Source organism: Leucopleurus acutus (genome assembly GCF_964270905.1).
Source record: "Leucopleurus acutus genome assembly, chromosome: 3".
Classification (NCBI taxonomy): domain Eukaryota; kingdom Metazoa; phylum Chordata; class Mammalia; order Artiodactyla; family Delphinidae; genus Leucopleurus; species Leucopleurus acutus.
In genome coordinates, this window is record NC_139145.1 from 1,220,909 (window position 1) to 1,244,379 (window position 23,471).

The following is a 23,471-nucleotide window of genomic DNA, read 5'->3' on the forward strand; positions in this document are numbered from 1 at the left end:
AGAGGATCTTTGTGCAGGGCCAGTAAACACTATGAAGGGCCAGGGGGTAAATATTTTCAGCTTTACGGGCCAGCTGGTCCTTTGTAGGAGCGAATGTCATAGCTGATGTGTAAGTGAATGGTTGTGGCCGTGTTTCAACAAAACTGTATTTACAAACACAAGGGGCGGGCAGGATTTGGCCCACACGCTGATAGATCAGCACTGCCCATCTCCTTCCGAGGCTTCCTCCCAACTCGGTGGCCGAAGACTGGCTTTATTGCCTCTCGGAGCCTCAGGTTCCCCATCTGGAGAGTGAGGATAATTACGCTCCTATGGACCCGTGTGTAGATTGTTAGCTGTTGTAGGTCAGTGGTTCTCATCTGGGATGTCCTGCCACAAGGGACACTGTCTGGGGACATCTGTGGTTGTCACGACTCGGGGTGATCCTGGCATCAAGGGGGTGGGGGCCAGGGAGGCTGCTCCGCACCCCGCAGCACCCAGGACGCCCCTGACAGGGAATGACCCGGCCTTGAATGTCTGCAAGGCCAAGAGGAAGAAACCCTGATGTAGATAAAAGTGTCCAATAAGTCAACTTGCAAAGACCAGGATGCTGAGTCGTATTAGCTGTCTGTCTGGCTTTCTTTGGACTACAGCTTCACCCTCATGTTCCAGAACTCTCCATCCATAAAATCGCTGCCCTCCCCCAGGCCCAGGCGCTGGCTGCGTACTCAGCAGGCCTCGCTCCAGCACCGCCTGGGCGCCATGGCCTTTCGAGTGGATGCGCCACGTGGCCCGGATCCGCCTGGGATGTTCCAGCAGATTCCTCATGTGAAGCAGCCCCTGTGCCAGGGTCCACCATGGCTGTCGCAGGAGCCACTCAGTCATCTGTCTTTTCTCCCCCTCCTCACTCCTTTCCTGGGAGCAAACTTCCCCTGCTGATTGGCATATCCTGTTCTTAGCGCCTTTTCTTTTCTGGGCCTTATATAACCCTGTCATTATTGCATGCTGTCACGGGGACTTAATATTCCTTCAATCACATTTCAAAGCCTTCTTGAACATAAGTAGCTAATTGTCATCACTCCCTTCTTTCCTTTTTCTTCTTAAATGAACTTTTCATTTCAGACTAGTTCTAGATTCACAGGAGAACTGGGAAGACAGTACAGAGAGTTCCCACATACCAGCCCCCCCCGCAACCAGTCCCCCCGCCCCGTTCTTAACATCTTACATCAAATCTGGTACATTTGTCCCAATTAAGAAACCAATACTGATATGTCATTATTAACTAAAGTCCATACTTCATTTGGATTTCTTTAATTTTCCCCTGATGCCCCTTTTCTGCCCCAGGACACATGCAGGATCCCCAGGACACTGAGTTGTCACATCCTCTAGAGGTTTTCGCAGACTCTCTGTCCCCAGGAACCATTTCTCCTTCTAGGGAAGGATTACTTGGGGCCGTTACCGGTGGCGATTTTGCAGACGGTAAACTGCCCTGTCCAGCATGATAAGAAAATATTTTGCTCACCAAGTCGAGCTATTTTGGCTGCCTTTTGCAGCCAAGGTTGATAGAGAGGAGGTATTTGCTAACAGAAGTCGGCCCATGAATTTTTTTCAAGGTGATGGGGAAGCAACAGCCCCTTCTCTGAGTCTAAGAGAAATGACGCCTCTGTGGCGGTGAGGTTTCGTGTTGCAGATGTCCTGGGATGATCTTGCTGGGTGATGGTGAGGGGCGCCGGGGTCCTTCTGGTCAGGACCCGGGATCTAGTTTCCCTCTGCAGCGGTGCCTCCGTGTGAGCACTGGTGCCATCTCCTCATAGACCATCGTCCAGTCTGGGGGTCGCAAGCTACAGCCTCTGGGCCGGATCCAAGCCACCTGGGTTTGTAAATGTTTGTCGGCACAGAGCCTCACCCACTGGTCGATGACTGGCCAAGTCCGGTAGTAGCGACAGTGGCCAAAAGTATTTGCCACTGGCCCTTCACAGAAACACTTTGCTGAGCCCTGGCCTTGTCAACAAAGCAGTTAATAGATGTTCTAATGTTATGAAGAAGTCCTACTAATAAAGAAGTTATACGCTATTAACAATATACCAGGCACTGATTTCTGCATTTTATAGATGTTCACTTATTTAATCTGAATAAACCAACCTGCTCAGGTGTGGGGTGCTGATGTCATTGCCATGTCACAGATTTGGAAATTGAGGCACAGGCGGGCCTTAGTCAGTCATGAAGGTGGGTCTGAACGCCACCCATGCTGCCTCTCGGATGCAGGAATATCTGTCCCCACCCACCCCCTTCCGGGGGACTGAGTGAAGCTATTTTAATTTTGAGTGGAAAACGAAATCTGTGTGTACATGGTTTTGTTTTTTTTTCTGTCGGAAATTGGTCCTCTTCCCAAAGCAGTCGCCCGTTCCCCCATACGGTACAGCGCCAGGTGGCGGGGGGGTCTGATGATTGCTGCCTAGCACAGTGGGGTGATCCTGTCCCCAGGGGGACAGTGGCAGAGGTCTGGGGACGTCTGTGGTTGTCACACTGGGGGTGCCCTGGGTCTCGAGTGGATGGGGGCAGGGATGCTGCTGTACCTCCACAGCACCCAGGACGGCCCCCCACAGAGGAGGACCCGCCCAGTGTCAGCAGGGCTGACAGGGGAGACCCTGTATTAATTATTTGGGAAAATATTGAGTCTGTTCCCTGCTCACATCAAGAAGCAGAATCAACCCCCAGGGGTCAGACGGTAAAAAGCAAGGAGACCCCACCTTGTGTTACGTGGAGGAGGGTTGGGAGTCTCTAAGGCACCAGGACACAGAGCTGAGGGCAGCAGCCTCCTTCCCCCCTTTCTGCTGAGCCCCCAGAGACCTTTAGCCCCTGGGTCAAGCATGCCAGGACCTTTTGTCCCGTCTGATTGGGGTGTGCTGGCCCCTGATCCGTTCAGTCCCGTGGCTTTGGAGCAGCGTGTCTGCCCCGGGTGCCTCCCTGCGAGTCTCTCCCGGGGCTCAGGAGCTCAGGTGGCAAGGCTCAGGCTGCCATCCCCCACCCCCCAGGCTTCTCCTCCCACTTCATGCAATCAGAGCTCCTCAGGGTGACACATTTAGATGGTTGCTGTGGTGATGAGTGAAGGCTGGGGTGATAACTGCAGTGCGTGTCTATATTGAGCCTCCAGTGAGGCAAGGTGCGCCTGCCACACGCTGGTGGGATGTCGCTGTGGGAAGGGAAGGGGGCTCAGACCTCCCGGGCCCACCCACTCGGTTCTCAGAAGGGGCCTGGGCCGGGGGGGATCTGCCTGTCGCCAGGTGCTGGCTCCCTGCCATTCCTGCCCGTGAGGGGCATGCCAGAGCAGAGGATCTCCACGGGGGCAGTCTCGCCTCCCAGGGGACACTGGGTCACGCCTGGGGACATCTGTGCTCATCACAACTGGTGGAGGGGCTCCTGGCATGAGTGTGTGGGGACCAGGAATGCTGCTGCACACCCCACAGTGCCCAGGACGGCCCCCCACAGAACGACAGGCCCCCATGTCAGGAGGGCCGAGGGCAAGACTGCTTTAGAGAGAAGCAGATCAAGGCAGTGGATTTGTTCAGTCTCAGAACCAGCTGCTGGTATTTCTTGATGATCTGTGAGACCCCAAAGGCTTCCTTTTCTTGTCCCAGTTGTTCTACTGCTCTCCCCTCATTGAATTTACTGCATCCCGTTAGTCTCTTGTGTCCCCCCCAGATGATCAGGTCTATAGATGGGAAAACAAGAAAATGAAAAATCCAATGCTGTTAGTTGCTTGCCGTTAGAAAATCATACTGGTTGAAAAAAATATACATGGAGCTGTCTGGTGAATCAGCCCAGATGGCAGGTGTATCAGTCATCTCTTGCTGTGTAACAAATTACCCTAAAAACTTAGTTTAGACAACCAACATTCACTCTCTCACAGTTTGTATGGGTCCGGAACTTGGAAACAGCTTAACTTGGTGGTTCTGGCTCGGGGTCCCTCGGGAGTCTGTAAAGCACACATCAGCCAGGGCTGCCTTATCTGAAGGCTCGACGGGGCCAGAGGAGCTGCTTCCAGGATGGCCCCTTACATGGCTCCTGTCCACATGGGCCCCCGTGGTGCTGCTCGAGCCTCCTCACTACATGGTGGCCCGGCTCCCTGAGAGCAGACAGAAGCCACACGTCTTTTTTTTTTTTTTTTACGTCTTTTTTGGAGTATAATTGGTTTACAATGGTGTGTTAGTTTCTGCTTTATAACAAAGTGAATCAGTTATATATATACATATGTTCCCATATCTCTTCCCTCTTGCGTCTCCCTGCCTCCCACCCTCCCTATCCCACCCCTCTAGGTGGTCACAAAGCACCGAGCTGATCTCCCTGTGCTATGCGGCTGCTTCCCACTAGCTATCTATTTTACGTTTGGTAGTGTATATATGTCCATGCCACTCTCTCGCTTTGTCACAGGTTACCCTTCCCCCTCCCCATATCCTCAAATCCATCCTCTAGTAGGTCTGTGTCTTTATTCCCGTCTTACCCCTAGCACACATCTTTTATGACTGGTCTCAGAAGTGACCTGCTATCACGGTTGTCATGTGGAATTGGTCACGAAGACCCTGATACCAAGCGGGAGGAGACTGCAGGAAGGCCGTGAATCTCAGGAGGCTGGGAGCATTGGAGACGCTGCCACAGCAGGTGAACGTAGCTCTGGAAATCAGTCAGGATGGGAACATTAGTTGCCCAATGTCCCTAAAAAACTAAAGGAAATGAAAGGGCACACCACCTGCCACCACAGAGAGATGCTCTATGGAGTGACCGAGATTGTGATTTTGTCAGGAATTGGGGGCACAGTCCATTCCCAGGGCAATCTGGGTGGAGTAGCAATTCCTGGAACCCTACTTGGGATGCCTTTTGTCCACTTATTTTAGCCACTTTCACCCTCCTCCCCGCAAAGCTTTGACGACAGCAACAGGGTGAGTGAAGAACAAGTTTGTATGGTCCCATCTCTGCGTTCCACGCAGTGTGGAGCAGAGGGGCCTCGCCGAAAGCTTCACGCCAGGAAGTGGAAGGGACTGACTCTCCCAGGCGGGGAGCGGTGATGGGAATGGGTGAGAGTCAGGCTGATGTGCGGAGTCTGTCCCGCGCAACGAGAGAAGGAAAGAGGTTGCCTGCTGCCCGGCGCGATCTTGTAGAAATCAGCTCAGCACTGGCCAGAATATGCTTTCCATCGGCCAAGTGAGATTTGGGAGTAATCCCAGGGCGTGATTCTATTAGGGCCCTTGTCTGATCCGCTTGTGGGGCTTCCATGGTCCCCGGGCCTGGGGATGGCTGCGGAGTAGGTTAATCCAGGCTGGAGTGGCCAGAAAATCTTGATCCTGTTGGTATGATCTTGTTATGATACTGGCAGGGGCTTTGGGGGAAACGTAGAAAATCCATTTGGCCAGGATTGACCCAGCTTGTGTCTGGGTCCTGTTCACAACAGCCTGATGAATGGGCTGGTCAAGTGCGAGCGCAGAGCTGTCATCTGGGCTATGATGGGCTCCCTCCTCCCTCCCTCCTTTTCTTTCTTTCTCTCATCAGAGTTCCTGGTTCTCGGTATAACCCTCCTAATTCGTCCCTCTTCTAATAGGCTGCTTTTTAGAGTACTTTTATTTTTAAAAAAATTTTTTGTTTATATATTTATTTATTTTCAAAATTTTTGGCTGCGTTGGGTCTTCGTTGCTGCACGTGGGCTTTCTCTAGTTGCTGTGAGCAGGGCTACTCTTCGTTGCGGTGCACGGGCTCCTTGATAGAATGGCTTCTCTTGTTGTGGAACATGGGCTCTAGGCGGGCACGCTTCAGTAGTTGTGGCTCACGGGCTCTAGAGCGCAGACTCAGTAGTTGTGGTGCACGGGCTTAGTTGCTCCGCGGCATGTGGGATCTTTCTAGGCCAGGGATCGAACCCTTGTCCCCTGCATTGGTAGGTGGATTCTTAACCACTGCGCCACCAGGGAAGTCCTGGGGACCTGCTTTTAAATGCAATGTTCTAGGGCTAGATGTACTCACATCGTTGGGTGTTACAGTGTGCAGTAGGCAGAATGATGGACCCCCAAAGACATCCATGTCCCGATCTCCAGAACCTGTGAATGTGTCACCTTATGTGGTGAAAGCGACTCTGCAGATGGGGATAAGTTAAGGCCCCTGAGACGGGGATGAACGTCTGGCCTCCAAGGCATTCACACCAGTGCACCTCGCTGCGGCCGCATTGCGAAAGGTCCTGTGCTTTTCCATCCGGGTCCTGCTGAGATGCTTGAGGGTCCCCCCGCCACTCCGGGCTCAGCGAATCGGGAATTAAGAACCGCAGGTGGTTGGTCTCCAGCTCCTATTGCATTAGGTGCGAAGTGAAAAACAACAATTAAAAAAAGGAAAGCAAAAGCATTTTCCTGGAACACCCCACACGAGAGGTGGGGCTGCCACACCCATATGACCTTGGATGGGTGGAGGTCCCTGTCAGTGTCGGCTTCCGGGGATTTCAAGCAGGAACCCACCCCGCATCGGGTGCAAACCTCTTCAAGTCAGAGAGCTCCGTCCGCTACGAAAACGGAGAGGGTTCCTGGTTCCTACCCTCTACTCCGTCAAAATTGCCCGATGGGTCATTACCTGACCTTCCAAGACTAGGCAGGCCAGACCCATACACACAATAATAATTAGAAAATGCAGTAGTAATAATAAAATAATAATGAATTATTCTGATAAAACAAATAGAATAAGGAAAAAAATAAAATAATGAATAATTATGAAAGAAGATAAAAATAATTTTGGGGGGTTCATCAGTTTTGTGTTAATTAAGCACAGCTAATGAACAAATACTTATTTATTCATGTCGAGGCAATTTTCTTTGCCAGATCAGTGAACAGTTTGTAAAGACAGAAAATCACCAGGCTATACCATGGAATCTGTGCAGTGAACAGAAATCACACTTTTGTAAATATGTTCTTCACACATACCAAATACTACTGTTGTTCTTTTTTTAAAAAAATTTACTTATTAAACTATAGTTGATTTACAATATTGTGTTAGTTTCAGGTGTACAGCTTCAGATTCTTTTCCATTGTACTTTATTACAAGATACTGAATATAGTTCCCTGTGCTATACAGTCGGTCCTTGTGTATCTATTTTATATTTAGTAGTATCTGCTAATTCCATACTGCTAAGTTATCCCTCCACCACCCCCCATCCCCTTTGGTAACCATAAGTTTGTTTCTGTCTGTGAGTCTGTTTCTGTTTTGTAAATATGTTCATTTGTATCATATTTTATGTAAGTGATATCATATAATATTAGTCTTTATCTGACTTACTTCACTTAGTATGATAATCTCTAGTTGCATCCATGTTGCTGCAAATGGCATTATTTCTTTCTTATTTTTTAAATATTTATGTATTTATTTTTGCCTGCACCGGATCTTAGTTGTGGCGTGCAGGCTTCTTTCTAGTTGTGCTGTGCAGGCTCCAGAGTGCGTGGGCTCTGTAGTTGTGGCACACGGGCTTAATTGCCCCATGGCCTGTGGGATCTTAGTTCCCAGACAAGGGATCAAACCTGCGTCCCCTGCATTGGAAGGCGGATGCTTAACCACTGGACCACCAGGGAAGTCCCTCATTCTTTTTTATGGCTGAATAGTATTCCATTGTATATATACACCGCATCTTCTTTATCCATTCATCTGTTGATGGACATTTAGGTTGTTTCCATGTTTTGGCTACTGTGTATAGTGCTGCTATGAACATTTTTAAATAATAAAAATAATACATAATGAAAGAAGGTAAAAATACTAAAATAATGAGATAAGAATTAAAAATAAGTCATAAACATAAAATAGTGAAATAAAGATTTTAAACAAAGAAATAATTAACTAAAAGCAATACTATGATGTTTGAGTGCCTGGCCAAGAAGGGGCGAGAAGGAAAAATGAAGCAGCCACTTCGGAGAACAGTCCAGCAGTTCCTCAGGAAGTCCAGTGTGGACTTGCCAAGTGACGCCGAGGTTCCACTGCTGGGATTGTGCCCGGAGAACGGGACTCTCGCGTCCATCCACACAGAGATTAGCGGGAGAGACGTGCTGCAGTGGCCCCTTCCTGGCTGTGAGGTCTCCCGAGCTCCGGGGCGGCCACATGGCCGGTGGTGGTGGTGGTCCCGCCTGGCACCTGATGTGCTGCTCCCGTGACCCAACGCGACAGCGCTAGGGCGGTGTGCGCACGCCAGGCCCCGGGCGGCGACCGCCAGCTTTCCTCATTGCCATCCCTCCTTCATCTGACCTTTCTTTTTTTTGTTGTTTGTTTTTTTGTTTTTGTTTTGTTTTTTTGCGGTACGCGGGCCTCTCCCTGTCGCGGCCTCTCCTGTTGCGGAGCACAGGCTCCGGACGCGCAGGCTCAGCGGCCATGGCTCACGGGCCCAGCCGCTCCGCGGCATGTGGGATCTTCCCGGACCGGGGCACGAGCCCGCGTCCCCTCCATCGGCAGGCAGACTCTCAACCACTGCGCCACCAGGGAAGCCCCTGACCTTTCTTGCAGAGTGGCCCGGAGGCTCTAGATTTTCCTAAAATGAGGCTCCAGAGAGAACTCAGTTCAAGAAAAGGGAGGTGCCTAAATGCACTGTGGGATCTGGATGGGATTCTGGGACCGGAGAAGGACATTTGTGGAGAAACCAGTGACATCTGGATAAAGTGTGGAGTTGGTAGTAGTGTAGCAATGTTGGCTTCTTGGTGGTGACAAACGCATACCGTGGTGATGGACATCAGAGGTTGGCAAATGAGCCTGGGGGTCAAATCCAGCCTACATTGGCCTGTTTTTAAAATTGTATTAATTAGCTATTTAAATTATAATTAATTAATTTTTATTCTGTAAAATATACATAATATAAAATTTACCATCTTCACCGTTTTTAAGTGTGTAGCTCAGTGGCATTAAGCACATTCACATTGTTGTGCAACCATCCCCACCATCATCTCCAGAACTTTCTCATCTTCCCAAACTGAAACTCTGTCCCCATGAAACACTGACTCCCCAGCCCCTGGTCCCCACCATCTACTTCCTTTCTCTATGGATGTGACTCTAGGGACCTCACGTGAGTGGAATCAGACAGCATGTGTCCTTCTGTGTCTGGCTTCTCTCACTGAGCATCATGTCCTCAAGGTTCATCCGTGTTGTAGCAGGTGTCAGAATCTCCTTCCTTTACAAGGATGAATAATATTCCACTGCATGGATGCAGCATACTGTTTATCCTTGGCCTATTTCTTTACAGCTTAGGAGCTAAGTGCCTTTTCCATTTTTAAAGGGTTGAAACGAACAAACAGGAATATGCAGCAGAGAGCCTGGAGCTGACAAATCCTGAATAGTGAACATCTGGTCCTTTGTGGAAAGGTTGGCCGACCTCTGCTCTAAGGTGTTAACATGAGGGAAGCCGAGTGGGGGTGTTTGGGAACGCTCTGTACTAGCTTCGCAACTTTTCTCTAAATCCACAGTTATTCCAAAATGAAAGATTTTTAAAAGGAAAGTTTGGGGAATGAGGGAGGTCCTTTTTTAAAAAAAATATTTATTTATTTGGTTGCACCAGGTCTTAATTGCGGCAGGCAGGCTCCTTAGTTGCAGGGAAGTCCTTCTGGAGCAAGACGTGAAATGCCGGAGTCGTGACTCAAAAGCACCTAGGACTTTGCCTTGAAACTGCATGTGCCTTCTCCTCGTTTCTCTTTTTATTGCGAGCGTTATTATTTTGTAACTTTGAAGATGATGATGAATCAGTTAGTGCGACACTGCTTCATGTTTGGGGCTTCCCCGCTGGAGGATTCCAGGACATGAGATGCACCACCGTGCTTTTTGCAGTGTTTCTCTCTGCTCAGAAACTTTAGGATTTCTCTGTTCCTGGCCTGCAGAGCCCTCTGGAATCTAACTCTGGTTCAGGGATTGTCAGCCTAATTCTGTAAAGTCCCGAGTGTGTATATTTGGCTTTGCAGGCCTCGTACTCTCTGTGGCAACTACCCAATTCTGCAGTTGTAGCGTAGAAACAGGCTCAGACGATCCAGAAATGAAGAGGAGTGGCTGTGTGCCAATAAAACTTTATCTACAGAAGCAAGCAGTGGGCTGGATTTGGCCCATGGGCCAGAGCTTGGCAATCCCTGCTCTTGTTTATCATTTCACCTTTATCTAATATTTCTCATCTGCCTGTCCAGTATTGGGAAATGATTAGGAATTCATGCCTGGGGTCTGTCCGACCTGCCTTTAAGGCCTGGCTGTGCTCACACGTGACCTTGAGCAACTTACTTTCTTCCTCTGTGACTCCATTTCTTCCTTCATAAGAAGTGAATTATAGGGGCTTCCCTGGTGGCGCAGTAGTTGAGAGTCCGCCTGCTGATGCAGGGGACACGGGTTCGTGCCCTGGTCCGGGAGGATCCCACATGCCGCAGAGCGGCTGGGCCCGTGAGCCATGGCCGCTGAGCCTGCGCGTCCGGAGCCTGTGCTCTGCAATGGGAGAGGCCACAGCAGTGAGAGGCCCGCGTACCGCAAAAAAAAAAAAAAAAAGTGAATTATAATATTTGTTAGGATAATTAAATGAGCATATATATATATATATATATATATATATAAATAAAATGAGTGGGTATATATATATGTGTGTGTGTGTGTGTATATATATAAAACTCAGCACAGAGACTGGCATGTATGTGTTCAGAAACTATTATTCTACTGTATGATTTATTTAAATAGTCTCCTATTGTATTAGTTAGCTAGTGCTGTGTAACAAATCACTACAAACTTAGTGACAAAACACTTTTATTATCTCACAGTTTCTGTGGGTCAGGAATCTGGGTTTGGTTTAGCTGGGTCCTGTGTTCAGGGCCTCTCTCTCACTGGTTACAGTCAAGGTGTCGGCTGGGGCTGGGGTCTCATACAAAGGCTCAACTGGAGAAGTTGCTGCTTCCAAGTTCATATGGTTGTAGGCAGGATTCAGCTCCTGTGGAGCCTTGGTTCTGGAGGCCACCCTCAGTCCCCTGCCACGTGAGCCTCTCCGACACAGCCGATGGCTTCACCAGAGCGTGCACACTGAGAAGGTGACAATCTGCTAGCAAGATGGAGGTTGATGGCCAAAAGGCACGTGAAAAGATGCTCAAAGTTGCTAAACATTAGAGAAATGCAAATCGAGGCTACAATGAGGAATCACCTCACACCAGTCAGAATGGCCATCATCAAAAAATCTGCAAACAGGGCTTCCTGGTGGCGCAGTGGTTGAGAGTCCGCCTGCCGATGCAGGGGACGCGGGTTCGTGCCCTGGTCCGGGAGGATCCCACATACTGCGGAGCGGCTGGGCCTGTGGGCCATGGCCGCTGGGCCTGTGCATCCGGAGCCTGTGCTCCGCAGCGGGAGAGGTCACAACAGTGAGAGGCCCGCATACCGCAAAAAAATAAAAAAATAAAAAAATAAATCTGCAAACAATAAATACTGGAGGGAGTGTGGAGAAAAGGGAACCCTCCTACACTGTTGGTGGGAATGTAAGTTGGTGCAGCCACTATGGAGAACAGTATGGAAGTTCCTTTAACAACTAAAAATAGAGTTACCATATGATCCAGCAATCCCACTTCTGGGCATATAGCCAGAGAAAACCATTATTCAAAAAGACAGATGCACCCCAGTGTTCACAGCGGCACTATTTACAGTAGCCAAGACATGGAAGCAACCTAAATGTCCGTGGACAGAGGATTTGAGAAAGAGGATGTGGTACATACACACAATGGAGTATTACTCAGTCATAAAAAACAGTGAAATAATGCAACATGTAACAACATGGATGAACCTAGAGATTATCATACTAAGTGAAATAAGCCAGACAGAGACAAATATCATGTGATATTTGTGTGGAATCTAAGTATCATGTGATACTTATGTGTGGAATCTAAAAAAAAAGGATGCAGATGAACTTATTTCCAAAACTTAGGGTTACCAAAGAGGAAAGGTGGGTGGGGGAAAGGATAAATTAGGAGGTTGGGATTGACATATACATACACTACTTACTATGCATAAAATAACTAACCAACAAGGACCTACTGTATAGCACAGGGAACTCAATATTTTGTAATAACCTCTAAGGGGAAAGAATCTGAAAAAGAATATATATATGTCTGTGTGTATGTATAACTGAATCACAGTATGTATGTACTATGCTGTGTACCTGAAACGAACATGATATTGTAAATCAAGTATACTTCAATTAAAGCAAAAAGAGTTACAAAACAATGCAGGTCACAGCCTCATGGAACCTGATGACAGGAGTGGGCCTCGCCTAACACCACCCAGCTGTGTGGGGCTGGCCCGCTCGCCCCAGATCCATAGGGCTCTCCGGCCTGTGCCCTTGGCACCGACTGGATTGTGCAGAATCCCGAGGACTAGCGAGCACCTCCTGTGGGCCGGCGGTGACAGCAGTGTGCGCTGCCGTGGTGAGCAGAGCACACGCTATTCCTGCAGTCTGGGATCTCGCCTCTCTCGGGGGAGACTCAGCTTTGAACCATGGGGTGCTGGTGGGCACCAGGTGTCTTCAGGGGGGATGACAGTGTCCCGGGATTAGTGTGATGATGGCACAACCCTGTGAATCTCCTAAAAGACACTGAACCGGACACTTTATTTATTTATAAATTTATTTATTTATTTATTTTTGGCTGCACTGGGTCTTCGTTGCTGCGCACAGGCTTTCTCTAGTTGGGGCGAGCGGGGGCTACCCTTCGTTGCGGTGCGCGGGCTTCTCATTGCGGTGGCTTCTCTTGTTGCAGAGCACGGGCTCTAGGTAGTGTGACTCGCAGGCTCTAGAGCGCAGGCTCAGTAGCTGTGGCGCACAGGCTTAGTTGCTCCGCAGCATGTGGGATCTTTCCGGACCAGGGCTCGAACCCGTGTCCCCTGCATTGGCAGGCGGATTCTTAACCACTGCGCCATCGGGGAAGCCCGAACTGGACACTTTAAAAGGGTGAATTTTATAGTAGGTGAATTCTGTCTCAATTTTTAAAAAAGGAAAAGAAAAGGAAAGAGCGTGGATGAGGTGGGGCTCACAGGTCATAAGAAGTGCTGCCCAGGGGCTTCCCTGGCGGTCCAGGGGTTAGGACTCTGTACTTCCACTGCCGGGGGCGCAGGTTCGATCCATGGTTGGGGAACTAAGATTTTGCAAACCGAGCGGCACAGCCAAAAAAAAAAAAAGAAAAATAGTCCTGCCCATGACAAGAGTGGGCGAATTCCTATCCATGCAGGCCTCTGATCACCACCCTTCTAAGTTCTGTCTGCTTCCCTCCGGTGATTTACTTCTCCCTCACAGCGCTGGGCACCTTGCACCTGGCGTTTTCGTTGTCTGTGTCTGAGATTTACCGACCCTGCCTCGTCGGCAGTTCTGAGGGCAGGGTGTGTGGGGGGTCAGCAGGCCCCGGCTTCATGCAACCCTGTCTGCACCCCAGGGCTCTGCTGTCACCGTCCTGAAATTTGTGATAGTTTTTGAACAAGGGGTCCCACATTCTCATTTTGCCGCCAGCTCTGCGGATTCTATAGCAGGTCCTCCTGATGGCCTCGATCCACTGCTGGCCCCTCACGGGGGGCTCGGGGTTCACCCCGATGGGAAAGTGAAATCCTAGCATCTTTGTCAATGAAGATCACAGGGACAGCCTGGCGCCAGCTGGTGCGCCTCGCAGCCTGCTGTCTGTGAGCCCTGGGGACGTGTTCCTGTGGGCACAAGTTTCGTCCTCGCCCTTCTCTGCTCCGGTCTAAGCCAGTCTGGACTGAGCACAGCCGGGGTGGAGGCTCTGTGGTGGTCACCTCACTGCCCAAGTCCAGCTCCAAGGACTAGAGGACAGCCGGCAGTGGGCATTGGAGGGCTGGGGCGTGGGGAGATTTGCAGATGGTAGATGTGAGGGCAGAGAGAGAGACACCACCTCAGCAATGATTCATGAGCTGCCCATGTTCACAGCAGTGTGATTCACAGTAGCCAGAAGTGGAAACAGCCCGAACGTCCATCAATGGACGGTGGATACACCCACTGTGCCCCTCCACACACGGGAGCATTACTCAGCCGTGAAAAGGAGTGAAGCCCCGACACTCGCTACCACGTGGATGGACCCCGAGAACACGATGCTCAGTGAGAGAAGCCAGACACAGAAGGACCCACAGGGTGTGATTCCATTGATGGGATCTGGGAAACGTCCAGAACAGGCAGATCCACAGACACAGACAGTGGATTCATACTTGTCAGGGGCTGGGGAGGGAGAGGGGGGTGACTGCTCATGAGGACGGGGCCTCCTCATGGGGTGATGAGAATGTTCAAAGATTGATTGCGGTGATGGTCACACAACTTTGTGAATGTACAGAAAGACCAGTGAATTGTCCACTTTATGCAAATTGTGTGGCATGAGAATTATATCTCAATAAGACAAAAAAAAAAAAGGTGCCTGGTTTATCAGTCACCATCTCCAGGTTTGGCTAATGTCCCCTAGTTGCATAAGGAGCTGCCATTGGGGGACTGGGTGAAGGGTGCCCGGGACCCCTCTGTACTAGTTTCCAACTTGTCGTGAGTCTTTCATTGATTCAAAAAACAAAAAGTTGAAGGATCGGAGGCATAGACGGTCCCTGCAACGTTGAGGCGAGTCTCGGCCTCCAGGTCTGTGGGCATGTTGCTCTGGCCCTCGCATCTCTCATCCCTGCGGTCCACTGCTGCCTGGCCCTCCGCGCTCTCCAGGGCGCCCCTCTGGCCTCAGTGGCCAGAGCAGTTCCAATCCTAGGCGGCGGGCCCGGTAGAGCAGATCCTGCTGCTGGAGGAGATTCTAGCCACTCCAAGAGCCCAGAGGGCGTTCCTGAGGCCACAGCGCCACCTGCAGGTGACGGTGGGGATGTCGGTTCTCCATCCTGGCCTTTGATTGGCAACAAATTAGCCTCAACTCAGAGAAAGGGAACCAGCATTTAAATTTTTATTTTTTAATCATTTTTAAAATTTTATTTATTTTTGGCTGTGTTGGGTCTTCGTTGCTGCACGCGGGCTTTCTCTAGTTGCAGCGAGCGGGGGCTACTCTTCATGGCGGTGGCATCTCTTGTTGTGGAGCATGGGCTCTAGGCATGCAGGCTTCAGTAGTTGTGTCATGTGGGCTCAGTAATTGTGGCTCGCAGTCTCTAGAGCGCAGGCTCAGTACTTGTGGTGCATGGGCTTAGCTGCTTTGCGGCATGTGGGATCTTCCGGACCAGGGATCGAACCTGTGTCCTTGCATTGGCAGGCAGATTCTTATCCACTGTGCCACCAGGGAAGCCGTTTTTTTTTTTTTTTTTATCATTTTTAACTTTAAATTTTCATATTGGGATATAGTTGATTTACAATGTTGTGTTAGTTTCAGGTGTACAGCAAAGTGGTTCAGTTATACATATACATGTATCTATTCTTTTTCAGATTCTTTTCCCATGTAGGTTATTACAGAGTATTAAGTAGAGTTCCCTGTGCTATACAGTAAGTCCTTGTTGGTTTTCTATTTTATATATAGTAGTGTGTGTATGTTAATCCCAACCTCTTAATTTATCCCTCCTCCCCACCTTTCCCCTTTGTTAAACAAACCGAAAGTTTGTTTTCGAAATCTGAGTCTCTTTCTGTTTTGTAAATAAGTTCATTTGTGCCATATTTTAGATTCCACATATAAGTGACATCATATGGTATTTTTCTCTTTCTCTTACTTCACTTAGTATAATAATCTCTAGATCCATGCATGTTGCTGCAGATGGTATTATTTTGTTCTTTTTTATGGCTGAGTAGTATTCTATTGTATATATGTACCACATCTTCTCTATGCATTTATCTGTCGATGGACATGTAGGTTGTTTCCATGTCTTGGCTAATGTAAATAGTGCTGCTATGAATGTTGGGGTGCACGTATCTTTTCAAATTAGAGTTTTCTTCCGATAAATGCCCAGGAGTGGGATTCCTGGATCATATGACAACCCTATTTTTAATTGTTTGAGGAACCTCCACACTGTTCTCCATAGTGGTTGTACCAATTTACATTCCCACCAGCAGTGCAAGAGGGTTCCCTAAATTTTTATATATTTTTTAAAATTTATTTATTTATTTTTTGACCATGCGAAGAATGTGGGATCTTAGTTCCCCGACCAGAGACTGAACCCGTGCCCCCTGTATTGGAAGTGTGGAGCCCTAACCACCAGACTGCCAGGGAATTCTCTCCCTAAATTTTTTTTTTTTTTTTTTTTTTTTTTTTTTTTTGCGGTACGCGGGCCTCTCACTGTTGTGGCCTCTCCCGTTTGCGGAGCACAGGCTCCGGACGCGCAGGCTCGGCGGCCATGGCTCACGGCCCCAGCCGCTCCGCGGCATGTGGGATCTTCCTGGACCGGGGCACGAACCCGTGTCCCCTGCATCAGCAGGCGGACTCTCAACCACTGCGCCACCAGGGAAGCCCCTCTCTCCCTAAATTTTTTAACTGAGTTTTTTTAAAAAATAAACGTTTTAGAATAATTTTAGAATTTTAGAGGTGTTTCAATGAGAGTTCCTGTCTACCCATCACCTAATTTCTCCCAGTGATCACGTCATTCATAAGCAGTGCGTTTGTGACAACCAAGAGGTGGACGTGGGTACATTTCTGCGACCTCAATCTACTCTTTATTCAGATTTCACTAGTTTTCCCTAATGTCTTTTTTCTGTCCCAGGACCCCCTCCAGGATCCCACCTTGCATCTAGTTGGTCATATGCCTTAGGCAAACCCTGGGGCACCCTCGGTCAGGGGGTTGGCTCAGCCCCCTCCCCTTCCTCCCAGGGGACCTTGGGGGTCAAATGATACAGGTGAACATCTTTTATAAACTATCAAAGGTCATGTGAACATCCAACCCTTTCATCCAATTCAGTTTTGGAACATGTGGAAACCTCATCAGGGATAACACTGTAAATCACTAGCAAATCTTTCTGGCAAATTGCCTTTGTTACGTTTACCCTCTCTGCATTTTGAAGCATCCTGTCTGTGCCGTCCTCAACGTCTGGCAGAGTAACCAGAAGGCCAGGCTCCCAGAGCAATTTTTTTGTTTGTTTTTGTTTTTTTGTTTCTTGCGGTACGCGGGCCTCTCACTGTTGTGGCCTACTCCCGTTGCGGAGCGCAGGCTCCGGACGCGCAGGCTCAGCGGCCATGGCTCACGGGCCCAGCCGCTCCGCGGCATGTGGGATCTTCCCGGACCGGGGCACGAACCCGTGTCCCCTGCATCGGCAGGCGGACTCTCAACCGCTGCGCCACCAGGGAAGCCCCCAGAGCAATTTTTATGTCTATTCACAAGCGCACGACTCTTCCATGTGGACACTGCTAACACCCACCCAGCATTTCAGCGCCAATCATGCTCAGCTAACGTGGTACGTTTTTCTTCCAGGGAGCGGACATTGGGTTCCTGAACCTCGGCGCTGAAGACAGCCAGGCCTCCAGCACAGGTCAGTGTCCTGAGGTTTTTCTTTTCTCCACGTTCAGTGTTTGCGCAGGCCTTTGATTGGCGGTTCGGAGCCAGGATGAGTTAAGAGGTTGGGGTTTGCTGTCCAGGCGGTGTCCTCGCCGTGCACGCCTGCATCTTCCCAGCTCAGCTTGTTTCTGAGGGCTCGTCTTATCCATCAAGAGGGCACGGCAGCCACAGGGAACGTCTTCTGCCCTTGGTTGTGGGAGCAGGGGCACAGAGCAGGGAGACTGGCAGGGTGGTCCGGCAGGGTGGGTCCTAGCGCACCCAGGATGGGCGCAGAGCGGCGCGGGCCCGTCAGTGCCACCTGCTTCCCAGCTCTTAGCTTCCTCCTCAAGAGGCTTAATTGGGGTCTACGGTGCTTCACTCCATTTCCCGTTGGCGTGGAAGGTGACCCGTCGATGGCCATCGGCCAGAGCAGAGCTAAGTCGTGGGCTGCGACAGCTATCTGAACCCCATCACCCACCGCAGTGGGACAGCAGGTCGGGAAATGTGGCGAAGGCCTCCGGAAGATTAAGTCAGGAGCAAAATAAAGCTCAGTCCTGGTCCTTTAACTCTTGCTAGCTTGTTTGTTTCTGGTCTTATTCCCAAGAGGACTTTGAGTAGCTTTTGTGACGTTTGAAGAGGAAATAGCATGAGAATGAATGAGGTTGCCCCATGGCCTGCCTGGTTCATTGACTGTAATTGTCAGGGACCACACTCCGTGCTCCTCTGATTCTGTCACAAATGTCTTTGCTACTTCCGTGGAGTTTCCTCTTTCAGGCCGTCTTTGGAATAAACTTCCGGTTTCTAACAAAAATACAGATGGATCTTTGATTCAGGTTGCGTTCAATCTAGCAAGAAATTTGAGGGAGATCTGACATCTTTATAACGTATGTTCTCATTCAGTGTGTGTGTGTGTGTGTGTGTTTGTATAAAAGAAAACATGTTAGAGAAGAAGGCAGACACTAAATGATTCCATTCAGATGATATTTCCAGAAAAGGCAAATCTGTAGGGACAGAAAGGTGACTCAGGGTTGCCAGGGTCTGGGGCGGGAATGGGGAAGAACTGTGCTTGGGCACCAGGCATCTTACAGGGCGAAGGGGAGGGTGCAGAACTGCGAGGGGTAGGGGTCGGGGTGGTCTCGTGACTTGGTGGACTGACTACAGAATCTTTGAGTTGTGTCCTTCAAACTGGCCAATTTTATGCTGTGTAAAGTGAAGCTCAGTAAAGTTAAAACCTATATATTTTAGCTCAGCTTGGGAGGGAGGCTGTGCCTGCAGACAAAGACCAGAAGCTGAGATTGGAACCCCGGGGTCCGTCTGGCCTGGTTATGCTCCGCCAAGGCCCCAAACAGATTCACAGTGTTAACTCTGTTTCACAAAGTCGCCAAGTGGGAGGGAAGTTTGGAGAGCGGCCCGGAGCCAGGCGAGGTCGCGCAGGGGGTATATGTCTGCGCAGCGTGCGGGACGAGCTAGCCCCACTCAACCCTTCTCTGTAGTGTTAACATCTGACCAACTTCTTGTAAAAAGAAAGTGAATTTAGACAACGACAAAGGAGAGGTAAGTCACCCCAAACCCCCCACCCATCGAGGACCACTGCTGACACCTCAGTGAGTGTCCTCCCGAATCTCTCTGTGAATTACTTCTCCCGCACGCACGGGGTTTTGGAGAAGTAGGATTTTCTGTTTGATGTACGCATTCCCTTGATGGGCATCTTCCTTCATCCATAAAACCTAGATTTCCATCTTCTTTCCTGAAGCCGGATGTTACAGATGAATTATAATTTATTTCATTAAAAAAAATTTATTTATTGAAGCATAGTTGATTTACAGTGTTGTGTTAATTTTTGCTGTACAGCAAAGTGATTCAGTTATACGTACATATATATTCTCTTTTCATATGTTTTTCCATTATGGTTTATCACAAGATATTCCCTGTGCTATACAGTGGGACATTGTCGTTTGAATTATAATTTATTTCTTTTAAAATAATTTTATAATTGATTTAACTGGTCTTATTAGTAGGCTTTTTTGAGGGTGTTCATTTTCTTTTTCTGTTTTTCTTTTTTTCTCTCTCTCTTTTTAAATTTTGCTACGTTCTGGGGTGGATGTCCTTGTGCAGACTTCCTACATCCTTGGTTGCCCTTTGGGGTAAATTCCTGGAAGTAGGTTTGCCTTGTCTGTGAATTTAAGTCTGAGTGTTCTCATTTACATTTTTCTTTTTTTTTTTTTTTTTTTGCGGTACGCGGGCCTCTCGCTGTTGTGGCCTCTTCCGTTGCGGAGCACAGGCTCCGGACACACAGGTTCAGCAGCCGTGGCTCACGGGCCCAGCCGCTCTGCAGCATGTGGGATCTTCCCGGACTGGGGCACGAACCCGTGTCCCCTGCATCGGCAGGCAGACTCTCAACCACTGCGCTACCAGGGAAAACCCCTACATTTTTTTAAAATCATATTTTATACATTTCCTATGCAACTTGAAATTCACTCTCTTTTTTAAAAGAATTTATTTATTTATTTATTTTTGGCTGCATTGGGTCCTGGTTGCTGTGCAGGGGCTTTCTTTAGTTGCTGTGAAAGGGAGCTACTCTTCATTGTGGTGCGCGGGCTTCTCATTGCGGTGGCTTCTCTTGTTGTGGAGCACAGGCTCTAGGCGCGCGGGCTTCAGTAGTTGTGGCTCACGGGCTCTAGAGCGCAGGCTCAGTAGTTGTGGCGCATGGGCCTAGCTGCTCTGCGGCATGTAGGATCTTCCTGGGCCAGGGCTTGAACCCGTGTCCCCTGCATTGGCAGGCGGATTCTTAACCACTATGCCACCAGGGAAGCCCTCATTTACATTTTGACCTTCAGCCGCAAAGACCTCCAGAAACGCACCATTTCCCATCCCAGGGTGCTTCTCCCTATCCTCCCAAGTTCAGTTTTAGGTCCTGGCCAACCTGACAAGCCCAGGTGATTTCAGCTCTTGCGTCCGGGCGTCCTTTTCGTGAGCGCAGCCGTTTCTCTAAGGCGAATGGCCCAGCTGCGTCCTTTCTGTTGGGGTTTCTCTCCCAGCGATTTTTTTTTTTTTGGCCCCGCCACACGGCATGTGGGATCTCAGTTCCCTGACCAGGGACCAAACCCTTGCCCCCCTGCATTGGAAGTGCAGAGTCTTAACCACTGGACCACCAGGGAAGTCCCAGTGATGCGTTTAAATTCTATTTCTCTGTCTGTACGCCGTCCACTGCGAATTTTTTTCTGAGTGTGTCTTTGCACTTTGCTCATCGTGGGTTTTGTCATCGGGCATCTGAAACGTCTCTCGCACACCCACGTTCTCCTTTGTGTTTTGTGTGGCCTTCCTCCACATGTCAAGATTATAAAAAGACAATTCACCTGCGTTTTGTTCATCGTGTATTTTACCCTTAAATCCTTGCACCGTTTGAAATTCAGCTGTGCTAGTGGGTCTCACGCAAGCATGATTCTGACCCCCTGCTCCCCACTCAGGGGACGCTGGGCCATGTCAGGGGACATCTATGGTTGTCATGACTGGGGGGCTCCTGGCATCGAGGGGGTTGGGGGCAGGGATGCTGGTCCACACCCTGCAGTGCCCAGGACGCCCCCCACAGAGGAGGGCCAGCCTCCCTTTCAACAGTGCCCAGTGACCGCTGGGGGAGACAGAATTGTACCCTGAGCTGGTGCCCACCGCCGGCCTTGCAGGAGTTTTCTGTTCCAAGAAAGCCTACTGTCCTGTACGCGCTCCTGGAAGGGGGGAATCTGGGCTTTTCCTGATTGCTTTTTAGTCTCATAGTCACGATGAGCACATCCTGTTTGCCAGGCCTTGTGCTCAGCATCTGCAGGCGTCCTCACATCCAGTTCCCCACAGCACTGGGGGCGGGCAGGGGGAGTCCCCTGTTGCTGGGCCGCCGCCTTTCCAGGGAAGCCAGGGTGTCACCAAGCAACCCACCCATCCTGATGACAGCACGCTGATCCGCTGCACTCAATTTCTGCAGACACCAGGGCTAAAAGAGGAACCGGAGTTTGGGGTCCGGGGCTGGAGACATTCCCCAGAGTGCTGCAGTTCCCACTGGCGGCCACTAGGGGGCAGTGAAAGTCCACGGGGGTCTCTGGCGGGGCCGACCTTGAGCCAGGCAGGGATGTTGATGGAGGGGGTGCAGGGGGTGCAAGGGGGCGCCCAGCTGTCTTCAGTCAACCCCTCGGCCCTCCTGGAGACCCGTGACCACCCGTCCACGTTCTCCGAGACATTCTGGTTCAGCCCCCAGGGTCCCATGGTCACCCTGTTCTGGGCACACACACCACACCCCCCTGCCCCTGCTTGCAGACCTCTGTGGGTCCATTGGGTGTAAGAGGGAGGCACAAAACACGGGCTCTGTCACCTTGGCGGGCTCACGGAACCTGCACCCCCGAACCCGCCCTGGCCCCAGCACCCTCCAGTGGCCGGAGCAGAGCCTGGACCAGGGAACGAAGGCCAAAGGGTGAGAGTGGGCAACCCCGCCGTGACGACTGGGTCTTGCTTCTGTGACTCTCTCCCCTGGCGCCTGGAGCCGGGCCAGCGGCTCTGGCCCCTGGGGGGCTTCCCCAGGCAGCCACCCTCAAAGCCTCCTTGTTTGGAATCTGCCCAGTGTCCCCTGCGGCACCCTCGGGCGTGTGTCACCTCCCAGTACAGTCACCTGGGCAGCGGCTGCCCGGCCTGGCCAGGCACGGGGTGACCCTCCCAAAGATTTCCTCCATCCGCTCAGCAAGGATTTCCCATTGCCTGCCCAGGCCAGGCTCTGGGGGGCGCCAGTGAGCAGGGCGGGCAGAATCCCCAGCTCTCACAGGACTGATGTGTCAGCGAGAATCGTGGACCCGTTTGGGGTCTCTCCCTCTCGGGAGTGCTGACGCCAGGGCCTGGACGCTGTGCGGTGTGGAGCAGCCTCCCTGAGCCCCCGCTTGTGACAACCACAGATGTCCCCAGGCATCACCCAGTGTCCCATGGGGGCAGGGTCACCCGGGTGAGACCCCTGCCTCACTGATCCCTCTCTCACTCTGTCTTTGGGTGTGTTTAGGGCCCCACTGGGTGGATTTTCCTGTTGGTTTGGAAGCTCTGAGTGGCCGCGACCGCAGCCGGTTGGTTCCTGCCTCATGGAAGGGCTTAGCAAGTGTCCCTACGGCGTGGCAGCTGTGCCAGGGCTCTGGTGTGGGCCATCGTGGTGCTGGCTTCCTTTATGGAGGTGCCGTCGTTCTTTGAGCAAGAGCTGGGCTTTCCAATATGGCAGCCGTGAGCCCCAGGTGGCCACTGAGCGCCTGCCTGAAAGGGGGCCAAGGTGGAAATGAGAAGATTTTGCACGGACTGGGGTGATTCTTGGTTGAGAACGATTTCTCAGGCACTTCTCCAGCCCTCCCGCCCATGGTGAGAATGCAGAACTCCGTGACCTCCCAACAGCGGGGTGTTTTTCTGATAGCCCCTGTTCTCCCGGGAGTTTGCGAACATTTCTGCTGAAAGCGCCTATTGGAGCCCTTTATCTTGAGAGAGTGGCCCTGGTATGGGGAGCAAACTCCAACCCAGCGCGCAAGCCAGAGCGTGTTTCTTTCTCCTGGTTGGTTACCCACTTCTGATCTGTCCCGGGTGTGTTGAAATGCACATTATTATCAGTTCTCTCCATGGACAAGCTGTTCTCCTGAAAGAACTGCCAAGATAGACAGTTAAAAACCTTAAAACGTTCTGCTCACGGAAAGTCACGGCTTCTGCTGTCCCTGCCTTCCTGACAGCATATATGATACCTATGTAATTATGGGGTCCCGCGCAGAAACCGGCCAAGGGGGCCCCCGCTGCAGCCCACAGGGCTCGGAACCCTCTCCCTGCAGGCTGCAGCTCTGATTCTGGAGAGCAGGCCACGTGGTGCTTCCCATGGCAGCGGGGGCAGTTCAGACATGAGTTTGACCCCCTACAGCAGGGTCTCACCCTGCTGATCCTGCCCCCAGGGGACACCTGGCCGTGTCTGGGGACGTCTGTGGTCATCATGACTGGGGAGTTCCTGGCGTGAGGGGGTGGGGGCCAGGGAGGCTGTTCCACACCCCACAGTATCCAGGATGGCCCCCCAGAGG

The 23,471-nt window shown here is 50.7% G+C and overlaps 1 protein-coding gene across 1 annotated transcript in view; it reads left to right on the forward strand.

The window, feature by feature from the left end:
- Positions 1 to 23,471, forward strand: part of GNG7 (G protein subunit gamma 7) — a gene marked incomplete at its 3' end in the record, with an annotated part of 151,652 nt that overhangs the window by 30,374 nt on the left and 97,807 nt on the right. The window contains exon 2 of the mRNA XM_082835452.1: positions 17,341 to 17,398. The remainder of the gene's footprint in view (positions 1 to 17,340; positions 17,399 to 23,471) is intronic.